Raw genomic sequence first — 14,606 nt, forward strand, 5'->3', positions numbered from 1 at the left:
AGCTTAGATTTAGAAACAAGAACTAGGAGATTTGGGTGAGAATTGAGAAAGTTAGGAGATTTTTGGTGTGGGTTTGTTTGAGAGAGTATGAGTGTTTGTGAGAGGAAGGGAGAGTGAAAGAGATGAAGGTCGTGGGTATGGGTAGTTCTAGGGTCGTCCGGTTAGGTTTAGGGCTGGTTAACTCGAATTAAACCGGACAAAATCGAAGAGGGACTTACCTGGACCGGCTCGGGAGCGACCTGGAGTGGTCGCTCTGATGGGTCGCTCCGTGTCGCAGTAAACGCGAGCGACCTCACGTGGTCGCTGCGTCACGTCGCTCCCAGCGACAAAAACGCGAGCGACCTCACGTGGTCGCTGCGAGACGTCGCTCCGAGAGCGATTCTCGAGCCTCGGAGACAGAAAACGCGAGCGACTTAGCCGAGTCGCTCTGATCACGTCGCTCCCAGCGACAGAAACGCGAGCGACCTCACGTGGTCGCTGCGAGACGTCGCTCCCAGAGCGACTCTCGAGCTCCGGACACCGAATATGCGAGCGACTTGGACCAGTCGCTCTGATCACGTCGCTCCCAGCTGGAGCGACCTCGTGGCGTCGCTGCGGAACCTCACTCCCACGCTCGAGTCCTTGCCTTGACCGGATCGATGAACCACCTGAACAATACTTCAACACTTTCCCTTCTTTTTTTTTTTTTTATGAAATATGATGAAAATGAAAATACCAATGCAATATGTACAAGGATACGCATGGGACTTCCTCCCAAGTGAGCTTGTTTTAAGTCTCTAGCTTGACTTTGCCTCCTTTTGGACTAGGCTGGGGTAGGATCAGACAGTGGAGTTGAAACTCCATCTTCCTCAGGTGCATCAGCCATGTAGAGCTTAACCCTTTGCCCATTGACTGTGAAGTCTCTTCCATCAGTACTCCACAAAACTATTGCTCCATATGGCTTAACCTCTTTGACCTTGAAAGGGCCGGACCACCTTGACTTAAGCTTTCCTGGAAACAACTTCAGTCTTGAGTTGTAGAGAAGAACTTGATCTCCTTCTTTAAACTCTCTCTTTAGGATATTCTTGTCATGGAAAGATTTAGTCTTCTCCTTGTAGATCCTTGAGTTTTCGAAGGCATCCATTCTTATCTCATCAAGCTCATGTAGCTGAAAAAGCCTTTTCTCCTTGGCACTCTTGATGTCAAAGTTCAGCAACTTTACTGCCCAAAGTGCCTTGTACTCAAGCTCCACTGGTAGATGGCAAGCTTTCCCGTACAATAGGTTGAAAGGTGTGGTCCCCAGAGGTGTCTTGTAAGCTGTCCTGTAAGCCCAAAGCGCATCATCAAGCTTAACTGACCAATCCTTCCTTGTAATCCCCACAATCTTCTCCAGAATGGACTTGATCTCTCTGTTAGAAATCTCAACTTGACCACTTGTTTGAGGATGGTAAGGAGTTGCAACCTTGTGCTTAACACCGTTCTTCCTGAGAAGTCCCTCAAGCAGTTTGTTGATGAAATGAGACCCTCCATCACTGATTACAACTCTTGGAACTCCGAACCTTGGAAAGATGGTGCTCTTGAACATCTTGATTACCACTCTTGCATCATTGGTGGGACTTGCAATAGCTTCCACCCATTTTGAGACATAATCAACAGCTACCAGGATGTACTTGTTGCCATGTGATGATGGAAATGGCCCCATGAAGTCAATACCCCACACATCAAACACTTCAACTTCAAGGATTGGATTCTGAGGCATCTCATTCCTCTTGGTGATGTTTCCCCTCCTTTGGCATGAATCACACCTTGAAACAAAGTCTTGTGTGTCCTTGAACATGTGTGGCCACCAGAATCCAGCTTGTAACACCTTAGCAACAGTCTTGAAGGTAGCAAAGTGGCCTCCATAAGATGATCCATGACACTGTGTAAGGATCCCATCAATCTCCTCATTAGCAACCACTCTCCTATAAAGTTGATCTTTGCAGAGAATGTAGAGGTAGGGCTCATCCCAGTAGTATCTCTTCACATCCTTGTAGAACTTCTTCTTGGCATAACCCACAAGATTCAAAGGCTCTTTTCCTGTGGCTAGGTAATTCACCAAATCAGCATACCAAGGTTCTTTCTCTTCTGTTGCCTTGACTTCTTCAAGCTTCCTTCCAGTCTCACAAACTGCTATCACTGCTCCAATAGCCATGATCTGTTCCTCAGGGAGTCCTTCATCAATGGGAATGCCACACTCCACTCTCAGCCTGGACAAGTGATCAGCTACACCATTCTCAACTCCTGGCTTGTCCTTGATCTCTAAATCAAACTCTTGCAGCAAAAGAATCCATCTCAAGAGCCTGGGCTTTGCATCCTTCTTCGCCAAAAGGTGTCTCAACGCAGCATGATCTGTGTAGACAATGACTTTAGATCCCACCAAGTAGCTTCTGAACTTCTCAAAGGCAAAGACAATGGCTAGCATCTCCTTCTCTGTTGTGGCATATCTCATCTGAGCATCATTCAGGGTTTGGCTCGCGTAGTAGATCACATGGGTCTTGCCATCTTTCTTCTGCCCCAAAACAGCTCCCACAGCATAATCACTAGCATCACACATGATCTCAAAGGGGAGATCCCAATTAGGTGGCTGGACAATTGGAGCACTGATGAGTTCACCTTTCAGCTTCTTGAAGGCTTCTAGACACTCCACATCAAAGCTGAAGGTGGCTTCTTTGCACAGCAGCCTGGTCAATGGTCTAGTGATCATGGAGAAGTCCTTTATGAATCTCCTGTAAAACCCAGCATGACCAAGAAAACTTCGGATGTCTTTCACTGTCTTTGGTGGGGGCAAACCAACCATAACATCGATTTTGGCCTTATCCACCTCAATCCCCTTCTCTGAAATCTTGTGCCCCAGCACAATCCCTTCTTTGACCATGAAGTGACACTTCTCCCAGTTCAGCACAAGGTTGGTGTCTTCACATCTCTGTAGGACCCTGCACAAATTTGACAAACAAGCAGAAAACGAAGATCCATAGACAGAGAAATCATCCATGAACACCTCCACAACATCCTCAATCAGATCAGAAAAGATCGACATCATGCACCTTTGAAAGGTGGCTGGAGCATTACATAGACCAAATGGCATTCTTCGATATGCGAAGGTACCATAAGGACATGTGAATGTTGTTTTCTCCTGATCATTGGGATGTATGGGGATCTGGAAGAATCCTGAATATCCATCAAGAAAACAATAGAATGGATGATTTGCAAGTCTCTCAAGCATCTGATCAATAAATGGAAGTGGAAAATGATCTTTTCTAGATGCAGAGTTCAGTTTGCGGTAATCAATACACATCCTATGCCCAGTGACTGTTCTTGTTGGTATCAATTCATCCTTGTCATTTTTAATCACAGTTATACCACCCTTTTTTGGCACAACATGCACAGGAGATACCCATTTAGAATCTGAGATAGGGTAGATAACACCAGCATCTAAGAGTTTAAGAATCTCTTTCTTTACAACATCCTTCAGGTTAGGATTTAACCTTCTTTGATGCTCGATAGAAGTCATTGATTCATCCTCAAGATGTATCCTATGCATACACAAAGAGGGTGATATTCCCTTGATGTCATCAAGTGAGTAACCTATTGCTTTTCTAAATCTTTTAAGTGTTTTCAAAAGTTCAGATAGCTCAGTTTCAGTAAGTTCACTACTCACAATGACTGGATAAGTTCCATTAGGACCAAGAAATGCATACCTTACACCATTGGGGAGAGGTTTAAGCTCCACCTTAGGCGCCTTAAGTTCGCTCCAATCGTTTTGCTGGGTGTCCTTTGTTGAATGACCGAGGCTTCCTGATGGACAATTAGAGGCAGCTCCTCATACTGATCCTTACTACCAAATCCTCTGTGTGAATCCAACATCATCCCATAGGCAGCACTCTCCAGGTTTTGAATCACTTCAGCTGGCCTCTCTATCGTCAAAGCATGCTGTAGAGGGTCTTCTATTGACAATTCTTCAAGGAGCTCATCAGCAAGGGCATCCATCTCTTCAATGTAGAAAACTTGCCCTTGAACTGTTGGTTTCTTCATTACCTCCTTGATGTCAAAGTGAAGAACATGCCCTTTACCCAAGTGGAGATCAATCTTGCCCTCTTTCACATTAACAATTGCTCCTGCTGTAGCTAAGAAAGGCCTTCCAAGGATTAAAGGATCTGCAGCTTCCTCACCCATCTCAAGCACCACAAAGTCTGTAGGGATCTCATATTTTCCAACCATAACGGGGAGGTCCTCCAAGATACCCACCGGGTACTTCACTGAACGATCAGCCAATACCAGAGACAGTCTACACTTCTTGTACTGAGTGAAACCAAGCTTCTTAGCAACAGATAAAGGCATCAAGCTGACACTAGCTCCCAAATCGCAGAGACATCTATCAAATACCATAGGTCCAAGAGCACAAGGTAATGTGAAGCATCCTGGATCTTCTAGCTTCTTTGGAACAACAAGCCTCTGGATGATGGCACTGCACTCATGAGTGAGAATCATCATGCCCTCCATCTCCTTCTTCTTTGCAGCTACAACATCTTTCAGGAACTTACTATATTGAGGAATTAGCATGAAAGCATCAATGATGGGCATTGTGACTTGAACTTCACTCATTTGCTTCTCAAATAGAGCTTTGTACTTCTCTAGCAGCTGCCTCTTGAATCTACCAGGGAATGGTAGTTTGGGTTCATAAGGAGGAGGAACAAAAGAATTTCACTTGCTGGAGCAACAACTTCACCATCTTTCACTGTTTTCTTCTCTTCCCCAACCTTTCCTTTACCTTTCGCTTCCACAATCTTCTCCAAGATTTCATCATTGATTTTCTCATCAACAATCACCACTTCATCATCTATGTTGATGGCAACCCCCTCACCTTGTTTCTCAGCATCCTTGGTGAGAGCTTTCTGAGGTAACTCCTTACCACTCCTGAGGGTGATAGCTTTCATGGTCTCCTTGGGGTTTTGCTCAGATTTTCCAGGTAAAGAACCTTGTTGGCGATTTTGTTGAGTGTTCATGGCAGCAAACTGGTTCTCCAAGGTTCTGAACTTGTTGTTGAGCTCATTGTAGCTTCCATCAATCTTTGCGTGAAGGTTTTTCAACTCATAGCCAACATGCTTCTCACTTCTTGTCTGAGACTCCAAGATTTGTTTTAGTAGGGCATCAGTGCTGCTGACTGGAGGAGTAGAGGTAGAAGTAGTAGGTTGTTGTTGGGCAGGTTGTTGTCCTTTGTTGTTGAAACCGGGAGGAGGGTTTTGTTGAGGCTGATAGCTGCCTTGCTGGTTGTTCCGAGGCTGATAACCACTCTGTTGGTTGTTGGGGTAAGATCTCTGTTGGTAGTTGTTGTACTGAAAGTTTGGCTCTTTCTTGTACCAGCTACCATTGTTGTTGATGAAGCACAGCTCTTCTTGCCCTTCCAAACCATCAACTTCCTGGACAACAGGTGTGGCTTCTTTGTTTGGGTTACCAACAAAGTGCAGCTGCTCCTGGGTGGCCTTATCAGCAATGAGAATGTCAATCTTATCCTGGAGAGCCTTTAACTCCCTCCTCGTCTGCTTGTCATCTGTTCGACTGCCTCTGTCGTGGTCTCCACTGTAGACTGCATCACTCTTTACCATATTGTCAACCAGCTCTTCTGCATCTTCCTCAGTTCTCCCCAAGAAGAACCCATTGCTAGCTGTATCCAGTCTGGCCCTGTACTTAGGCAGAGCACCACGGTAGAATGTGCTCAGCAAGCTCTCCTTAGAGAAACCATGGTGTGGGCATTGAGCTTGGTAGCCCTTGAATCTCTCCCAGGCTTCACTGAAGCCTTCCAAGCCTTTCTGTTGAAACTGGAGATCTCATTTCTCAGCTTAGCAGTTCTTGAAGTAGAGAAGAACTTCTCCAAGAAAGCTTTCTTGCAGTCATCCCAAGTGGTGATTGAGTCACTTGGTAGAGACTTCTCCCACTGTCGTGCCTTATCCCCCAGAGAGAAAGGGAATAACTTCAGCTTTAAGGCATCCTCAGACACACCATTGGTTTTTGACAACCCACAGTAGCTGTCGAACCTGTCCAAGTGATCAAATGGGTCCTCTAGAGCCAAGCCATGATACTTGTTGTTCTCGATCACGTTGAGGAGTCCTGATTTGATCTCAAAGTTGTTGGCTGCTACAGCTGGTGCTCGGATTCCCAATCTATGACCATGAATGTTGGGGCGGTCATAAGTGCCAATGGGTCGAGCTGCTCGCTGTTGGTTTTGAGGAACGTTGTTGGCATCATTTTGAGGTATGTCTCCCATATCAGTATCCAATCTCTGCAAGTGAGACTGTTGCTCTTCTTCTCTTCTCTTTCTAGCACACTCTCTCTCTAAAGCTCTGATGTCTGCGGCTCTTGGAACTAGGTTTGATGGACCCCTGCTCCTCAAGTTCATACACCTGTAAATTAAAGGGAGGTGAAGAAGGAGAATCAGTAACTAAAGAAAAATAAAATGACTTAGTCTCAAGCAAATGACTAAATCTCAATGTTCAAATCTACTTAGAATTTGGCAACGGCGCCAATTTGATATTAGGAGTTTTCAAGGCTCCTAAGACAAATGTTGTAGTATAAATGATTGTCGAACCAATTCTAAGGGATTTCAAGCACTGAGAATGCAAGTACTTACTTAATCTAAGTGCAACCGATGATTTTAAAGGTTTTCTAAACTAATGATTATTACTAATGCAGTTTCAGAATAATAAAAACGGTAAATGAGTTGACTTTCTTAACTAAGGAAATGAGAACTCATGGGCATAGGAATTAGACCTTGGGTGATCAAGTTTCGAACTAAGGATGGCAAACGAACAATCAAACTATCAACCTTAAGCTTAGACACGATTCTAAACAAACTCTATGTCTAGATGAATGTTCATTTACTAACACATTTCAAACAACAAATGTCTTCGGTTGAATAATATGGAAGCAATCATTACTAACAGGTCTAAGGCTATCTTAGCATTTCTAACAACAAATGTCTTTGGCAAAATATGCTAAAAGCTTAGAAGAGTTGTTTCAGGCATTTCATCGAACACCTTTTGGGTGGGAAATGCCTAAAGATCAACTTTTGAGAAGCTAACTCAGAAGATGCATTATGATTACTCTACTAGCAAGGTTTTGGAATGATCTACTCTAAAACATCCTAGCTCTAACCTAATCACCCTTAATCTTCCTAACCCATGAATTCAAATGGTGATTACTCATTACTCTTCATGATTCCTCTTAAACCCATTTTGGATTTCAGATTAATCATACAGAGGGATACAACAACGAATTGGAAAACACAGAATTGCAATAACTAGATGAACAAAGATGATTCGAGAGATGAACTTTGCAAAGGTTTTTCTTAGAACAAAAAATAATCTGTCTGGTGGCTGCCAAACAGTACTTAAAACATAGGTTTTCAGAAGTAAAAATGTGCATAATGAAATGACCAAAAGGCCCTTGAGTAGAAATGAATTCGAGCAAACAGAAGGCGCGCAGCGACCTCCAGTAGTCGCTCCGAGAGGTCGCTCCAGGCTTCGGGAGCGACCTGGAGGGGTCGCTGCGAGACGTCGCTCTGGATCGCTCTTCGCGAGCGACCTCGCTGTGTCGCTCCGGTCACGTCGCTCCGGGTGATGGAGACGCGAGCGACCTCGCTGTGTCGCTCCGGTCACGCCGCTCCGGGTGATGGAGACGCAAGCGACCTCGCTGTGTCGCTCCGGTCAAGTCGCTCTGAAAGGGTGTCACAGCGACTTCACGGTGTCGCTCCGGTGAGGTCGCTCCCATGCACTGCTCGTCCAATGATCACCTTTATCACCTCTTTTGAGCTCCAAATGCACCCAAATGTCTCCAAGAACTCCATGTGGTACTCCAATACCTGATAAGGACTCATATATGCAAAATGCAACCTAAACATGGCTAAATCCTAGTCTATATGATCAAAATGCACATGGGTGAATGGATAAGACAATGGAAATATGCAAGATATCACTATTATTACCACCTTGTTTCTGTGTGTGAGATGAAGCCATCGTGTTCTTCCTGAACGATCTAATTGGTGGCCAGCCCAACTTGTGCCCTGCTCAACCAAATAATCATTAAATAAAACTCATAAACGATATTAAAAAGAGAACGAGAGAGCTTTTAATCGTACTTTGAAGTTGGAGCTGGTGCATTGCTCTTCTTCTCTGTTTGAACCAAGTACTGTCGATAAACTAGTAAAGAAAAGGGGTGAGTTTTCGTCAGTGGGTCGAGACAAAGACGTTTTACTAGATCAAAGAATCGTTTGGTCGTGTTACAAAAGGGAAAAGAAACAGTGGAAAGTAAGCCGGCAAAAGCTAGTTCGCCGGAAGATATAAGTCGGCGAGAGTAAGATGTAAAACCCTAATTTCTAGCCGAAAGTAAGTGTGTGGTGATTTGCGGATCCCTTCCTCGCTGCCTCTCTCTTCCCTAATATATATTTATATGGACCAACTTACTTTTCTAAGGATTCTAAGAATCATTCTACTGATGACACCTGGCTACGAAAATATGTCGTAATGTTCCAGGATTAATATATAAGAGATTTGTTCCCCTCTTTTGATTTTTCACTTTTAAGGCCCCAAAAGGAAAAAACAGATCCAGAGGTCCAAAACATATGTTTGATTGGTGAAAGTGGATAAATAGTGGTTTAAAGTATTGTATAAATTTAAAAATAATTAATATTAATTTTGTTTTTCATAATTAAATTAAAAAAGTTGTATATATAATTTTAGATGATTTAAAAATAATTATATTTTTAATAAAATAGTACAAAACATAATAACATAAAAATAAGTCTTTCAAATGATATATTAAAAATTATGTATAGCTAAGTATGAAACAATAGGAATATAATAAAAAAATTGATGTATCACGTTATCAAAACAAACAATAGTCATAAATAAATCTTTATTTTCTAAGAGAAAACAGTAGTTCTATACAGAAGAAACACTCGAAATTTGCTGTATTTTACTATTGATAGTGGTCCTACAATTTTTTTTCATGTATTGCTAGTGGTTCACTATTGTTTTATCATTTTTAAATGGCAGGAGAACGTCAGGTGGCCTAGCGGCAGTACTGAATGTTTCTCACACACGACTACCCGAGGTCGCCAGTTCGATACTCGGGGAAAGCGGGGTGGTACTGGGTTAGCTAAAAAATCCCTACGGGGATTTCTGGCGAGGTGGCCCTTCGGGGTGAGCCCAGTCACTATAAAAAGTTCAACCTATACAGTTTGAGAACGTCAGGTGGCCTAGCGGCAGTACTGAATGTTTCTCACACACGACTACCCGAGGTCGCCAGTTCGACACTCGGGGAAAGCGGGGTGGTACTGGGTTAGCTAAAAAATCCCTACGGGGATTTCTGGCGAGGTGGCCCTTCGGGGTGAGCCCAGTCACTATAAAAAGTTCAACCTATACAGTTAAACCGGGCCTCGTGGTCTGGTGGTAAAGGAACCTCGGCTGAGGTGCCCGCCATCACGACTTCGAGCCCCGGCCACAGCGGATTTAACATCCCTTCCGTTGGGGCGCTGGACCCCCTACGGGGGGATAGTTGGGAATGTGGCTGCCCAGATACCAGAGTTATCAAAAAAAAAAAAAATTTTAAATGGCAGTCGAGCATTAACTTAAAAACATTGATGAATGGAAGTACAAAAGCAGTTCCCCCCACTTGACATGTACACCCGTTTTAATGTTTTTACTAAGGTTGACATTCGGAAGACCAATCAGGTTTCGATCTGGATTCAATCAGGTTCGGAATTTTTGGATTTATGAGTTTTGGCTACATTTTGATATTATAAAATTTCAGTTCAGATTCGTCTCGGGTTTAATTGTTTCGGTTCAGTTTTATAAAATTTCTAAAAACTTGTTGAATCTAATATAATTTTGGGTTTCAAACCTTAACTGGGGTTCAGCTTCAAAATATTGTTTTGTACATTGTAAAATCAGAAAACTAGAAAAATATCCAGTAAAACAAAGACCAAAATTTCAAAATTTGAAATGAGCAAATTTTCTTCTCACGGTTTTGTTTTTCTATTGTAATTTTTGATAAGTAAGATTAAAGAGAAAAGACAATGAATTAGAAAACAAAACTAAAACACTTTGTGCAACATCATGCAATAAACCCGAAGTGACTCATCGAACCCCATACACTTTGTCTATAGAGTTCACGAAAAAGCAACCCACAATATATTCAACTAAATAATGAGTTAATTATTCATGTAATAAATATTTATTTTAGGATTTTAATAAAATCTTAGAGTATTTTAGATGCTTATTCGGGATTGAGTTACGGTTTGGTATAAGTATTTTCTGGAATTTTGAATTTTTTGGGGTTTTACAGATATTTATACATACATGTTATGTTTGGGGTTTGAGAATAAAATCAATAATTTAAAATAGGAAAATTTTCCAAAATGAAACAAAAATTCATCCTCTTTCCCCTTTTTGAATAAATTTTTTTTTTCAGTTTTCTCCTTTTTACCCTTTTCATTTCTAAAATTAATGAAATAGATAGTTTTATAAATAAAAAAATTATAAAAATATAAACAATTGATAAAACACCCATATACATAAAGTAGTATTTTTTTGTTGGAAAACTTGATAAATTAAATTTTTAAATGACGTTCTACTAAAAGTAGATTTCATGTTCTACGAAAATTGGTTAGTAGAAATTGAATTTCGGATTAAACAAGTTCGTTTACATTTTTTTTAGAACGAATAATCTAGTTTTAAATAAACTTTTAAATATGGGGAATGCGAATTCTAATAATTGTAAAGATAACTACATTTTTTTGTGAATGCAGTTTCTACTTTTATTAGATATTCTAAAAATTTAGGAATGCAAAATCTAGACACTACTCAAACAGCTACATGTGGTAGAATCTGCTTATGAATTTTTTGTTTTGGTTCAGCGTAGTTTAGAAAGTGTCTTCTATGGATAAGAAAACTCGAATTTGCGAAAAAATTAAGAAATTTTAATTAAGAAAATATTCTAAAAATATTGTATTATTCTAACTTCTCTAAAACGTGTATAGGTCGATTTTCCTTGTCAGAAATATCCAAAAAATTGATTCTAGCTTTTCTTCTCATCAATCTATAATTTCTTCGTAGTTTTCTTGTGATTTTCATAAAACAATGATAGAGATTACAAAATACAGAACTCAAACTCATCAACATGAACAGACAGAACCATACATAATTGTGTTTCCTATTGCAGCAGACTGATCAAAATATCTTATTTTGATTGTTTGTTGTTTTCATTATCAACTTTACGAGGAAAATAAATTTAATAAAAGTTTTTTGATGATTAAATAGTTAATGGTTCATTATGCCAGTGCGTGGAAAACTGATGTGTTTATTAAGTTAGTTTATTCACAAAGACATTTATTCACAAAGACGTATCTTACAACATAAAAAGTGAGTTCACAAGACGTGGCTCTTGCTTTTTTAAATCAATATCTAATTTTTTTCGGGTGCAGAATTGCAGTAACCGCACACGCTACTCCCAGCACCATCCCCACACCGCCTTTCTTTCTCTCTAACTTCACCGCTTGATTAATCACCTGCCAGAACCTAGGCAGCAATCCACCGCATGCCGCCATCATTACATGGTCAAGTCCACCGTAATCTATCATGGCTAATATGGATTGGATCCTATGGCTGATATAGGTCCAACAAACCAATCAAAGCAGCTGCTGCAATTGCTGCATGCCAACTTTCTGTAGCCCTCAAAGACGCAGCTAGCAACCGCTAACCCTCTTTCAAATCAAACAAAGACACAAGTCACAACACACAACAAACACAATCTTTCTGCCAAAAAACAACAACAAATATAACAAACCCGATTCACATTCATTTAGTTCATGCTTTCAACTATCTAAACCAACAATAACAACAAATATAACAAACCCTAATCAATCAATCAATTGATGAGGAACATGGAAAAAGGAACCGATTGAAGAACAAACCGATTCATTCATTTAGTTCACGCTATCATCTAACCAAGCCAACAACAACAACACATAAAACAAACCCTAATCAATCAATCATTTGAGAAACATGTAAAGAGGAGCCCAATTGAAGAACACAAATCCGACATAAGAATACATACATGGGCGAATCAAGAAACTTAGTAAGACTGTGGCACATCAATATTTTAATAATAATAAATAAAATATATTGATTAAATGTAAGATAAATAACTTAAAAATTAAAATAAAACTGAAATAGTTTATAACAACTAAACATAAAACTCTAATATAATAAAATTAATGTGAAAATCTCATAAAGTCATTCTTCGATCTCCCATGTTCTGAAATTTTTTGACCATTGTGTCAATTGTCACTTTGTCAAAGTGATCCTTTTCAGTATAGCAAACCATACAATCATTCAAAAACTCATCACCCATTCGGTTGCACAGGGTAGTCTTCACAATTTTCATTGAAGGGAAAGATCTCTCAACAGTAGCAGTAGCAACATGTAGAGTCAAAACTAGCTTCAAAAGTCGATAAACAAGAGGATGTGAAAGATGTTTTTTGGTCTCTACCATCACGCGTGCAAGATCCCCAAGCCCCTCCAAATTGGCAAACCTTTGATCTTCAGAGATATTATCGATGTAAATACCAAGCTGATGCTCTAGAGATACCCGTTCCATAGAGCTGAAATCTTCACGATAAAACTTTGATAACCTTACAAGTTTTGACTGATCAAACTGTGAGAATGAATGAATGGGGCTCAAAGATGCGGTGCAACCAAGCAGCTCAGTGTTTATCTCGTCAAAACGATCATTAAATTCCTGAATTTGCATATCCAATACAGTGTAAAAACATTCAACTTGATAATAATGCAAGTTTGTTATGTTGCTTCTCTTTCTTGGCCTCTTTGGATCAACAAATTCTTCTTCCATAATAAGTAACTCTGTGTTATTTTTCTCGCAAAAAGAGTTCACCTTTCCAATGACTGAATCCCATCCATTTTCTCTGAGCTTGCACAATTGCTGCTTGGTAGATTTCACTAGAGACATTGCATTAAAAATATCATGATCTTTATCTTGTAAAGCCTTTGATAGATCATTTGTGAGACCAAGAATAAGTAGCATTAGCTGTAAGTAGAACACAAAATCAAATGTGTGGAAGTACCTGAGTAGACCATTAGCTTGACATCTTTTGGTACCATCTGACCCTTCTCTTTCAACATATTCAAGCACTATAATGATGAAAGTGAATAAATCAGCTAATCTCAATAAGATTTTGTAGTGAGAACCCCCAACGAGTATTACCAGGTCTTTGAAGTGAACGCTCCTGATTTAATCATTTTCCTGTCTTAATTTCACCCTTACTAACTCCCTCCTCGAGTATCTTACATTGATCTTCTCGAATCATATCTTGTCTCTTACAAGAAGCTCCAACCACATTTAACAAGATAGAAATCTTATCAAAGAAATCACTAACTTCAAAATGCTTTTTAGAAACTGCTACGACAACCAACTGAAGCTGATGAGCAAAACAATGAACATAATATGCAGAACTATTTTCTCTTAAAATCAGAGATCTCAACCCATTGAATTGACCCTTCATATTACTAGCTCCATCATAACCTTGTCCTCTTAACCTTTTCATGCTTAATCCACGTTTTGCAAACAGTGAATCAATAGCACTTTTTAGAGATGCAGACGAAGTTTCTTGAACATGAATAAGACCAACATATCTTTCCTTGACTATCCCCTTTTTATCAACAAAACGAAAAACCACTGCCACTTGCTCTTTAGTAGAAACATCTGCAGACCCATCCACCATCAAGCAAAATACATCATGATCAAGCTCTTGAATAATAGATTGAATAACTTCCTCTGCAAAGCAATGCGCTAGTTCTTTCTGAATTTTATGAGACACCATTTGATTGTTCTTTGGAGCATTCTCCAACACAACTTTACTTACAAACTCATTCTGGTCTGCAATATATTTCCAAGCTCAACAAAATTCCCCCTATTGGCTGATTCCACTGACTCATCATGCCCTCCAAAATGTAATCCTTGTCGTAATTGATATCTACAAGCATCAATCGAAGCATTCAATCTAATCTTGTATTCATTTTTGGCTGCTTCATTCTGCTTATAAAAAGCATGAACGATTGACTGATTTTAATTCATTAGATTATCAGCCATCGTCAAAGCATTGTTGTGAAAACTATTCACTAGTCCCACATGGTCTCCTAACCTCTTAAGATTTTTCCAAGTGTCAAAGCCTTTTGTCACAAATTCATCACTTCCACCTTTATTTTCGGTATAATCTCTAAACAAGTAGCAAACCAAACAAAAAGCTTTGTCTGTTTTTATACTATATTCTAACCACCTACCGTAGACATTAAACCAATCAGGATTAAATCTTCTTAATTTTATCTCATGCCAGTGTCTTAGGAAAATCATGACCACGAGGTTGACAAGGACCTTTAGTAAGATATTTACGTCTTACCTCATCTCTTTCGTTATGATGATATTCTGATATTCTTTTTCAATCAGCAGGGTTTGAAGGCAAATTTTCCAAATTAGTTTTTGATGTCGAAGGTAAATCTTCCAAATTGGCTTTTGAT

At 40.0% G+C, this 14,606-nt stretch overlaps 1 non-coding gene and 1 pseudogene across 1 annotated transcript; one reads left to right on the forward strand and one right to left on the reverse strand.

The window, feature by feature from the left end:
- The first annotated feature begins 5,754 nt into the window (after positions 1–5,754).
- On the forward strand, positions 5,755–5,860 carry LOC125592090. Its single transcript, XR_007327940.1, has one exon. It is a non-coding gene; the product is annotated as a small nucleolar RNA R71 (small nucleolar RNA).
- A 5,274-nt stretch (positions 5,861–11,134) lies between these two features.
- LOC125591485 lies at positions 11,135–14,212 on the reverse strand (annotated as a pseudogene).
- Positions 14,213–14,606: the final 394 nt, after the last annotated feature.

Source organism: Brassica napus, chromosome C8, assembly GCF_020379485.1.
Source record: "Brassica napus cultivar Da-Ae chromosome C8, Da-Ae, whole genome shotgun sequence".
Classification (NCBI taxonomy): Eukaryota; Viridiplantae; Streptophyta; class Magnoliopsida; order Brassicales; family Brassicaceae; genus Brassica; species Brassica napus.